Below are 1,410 nucleotides of genomic sequence, written 5' to 3' on the forward strand. Positions count from 1 at the left end.
GAAAAATCCAACCTCTCGTTTGTAATTGCATTATAACTTTTCAAATTTTATTATCTGACGTCGCATCTAAATTTTTATACACCAGCGAGCAAACAATATTCAAAAAACACAACTGATAAAATCCATAGAAATCGAGACGAGCATTTCTCTTTGTAATAAATGAATGTAATAATTAATGCCTCCAAAGTTAATACAGCGGATTAATATCAAAAAATAATTACGAAATATTTACGAACGTCATTAATAATTAATACCGTATTAACGTATTAATATTTTAATATTAAAATCTCGAGTTAAATTCTGCTTTGGTTGGATTACCATTTCCCAATAATAAAATTTATCCCCGGGTCAAAAGAACATTTATTCTTTATTAATAAATAAAGACAAAAGTTTATTCCTTTTGTTCGGTTATGTTAGAAATTAAAGAATAAAGAGCTTATTTAATCCGTCGTTAACTCACATGAGTTAAAAATTAAAAAGATCATTTATCCTACATTGAACTATACCATTTGAAAATAAAACGTTAACTTACCTGCTGTTGAGTTGTACTAATTAAAATAAGAAAAGTTTCTTGGCTTATATTGTTGAGTCACTCTTGAAAATAGAAGATTTTTTTAATCCATCGTTAAATAATACTATTTGGAAAAATAACGATCTGCCTAACTCATCATTAAATCGTATTACGACCTCGAATTGTCATTAAAGACAGTGGCGGCTCGTAACGGAGATTTTAGAACTAATAAAAAATAACGGGTTTGATAATAACGAGTCATAGCAGCCAACGTTCAAAGCTGACTCAGCCGAGACCCAAACCCACGAAGTGCAATGAGGTTTACGCCATCCCGCTAGATGACGCCAGGTAGACTGTTTCTTAACGAGCGGGACGGATCAATTATTACTTTGAATATAAATTAAAAAGTGAAATAAATTAAAAAGTTGAATAAATTGAAATAAATTAAAAGTTAAATAAGTTAAAAAGTTTCTCCTACAAGCCGCCATCATTTTTATTAAAAAATTGAGATTTTAATAAAGCTCGACAAATTAGATAACTTTTTGTTTTTTAATATAATATAACACAGTAACAAGTTAAATTAACTTTATATTTTCAAATAGTACGATTCAATGGCAGTAATGACAATAACTAAAAAAAAACTTTTGTTTTCGAATAGTATGATTCAACAATAGATCAAACTTTTATTATTGAACAGTACAATTTCTTTCTTCTCTTTTGACGATAGGTATATATAAACATTCTTAAAAATATTATAAATAATAATTTTCCAGATATTATAAAATTAATTATAACATGTATATTTTAATATTTTTCGACTTTTTAATATTAATTGTTTTATTAATATTATAATTATTTTATTGATATTTATTGATTATTTTTTTAACATATTTATAATA

Source organism: Dinoponera quadriceps, unplaced genomic scaffold (genome assembly GCF_001313825.1).
Source record: "Dinoponera quadriceps isolate SergipeBrazil2010 unplaced genomic scaffold, ASM131382v1 scaffold1658, whole genome shotgun sequence".
In the NCBI taxonomy this organism is placed as follows: Eukaryota; Metazoa; Arthropoda; class Insecta; order Hymenoptera; family Formicidae; genus Dinoponera; species Dinoponera quadriceps.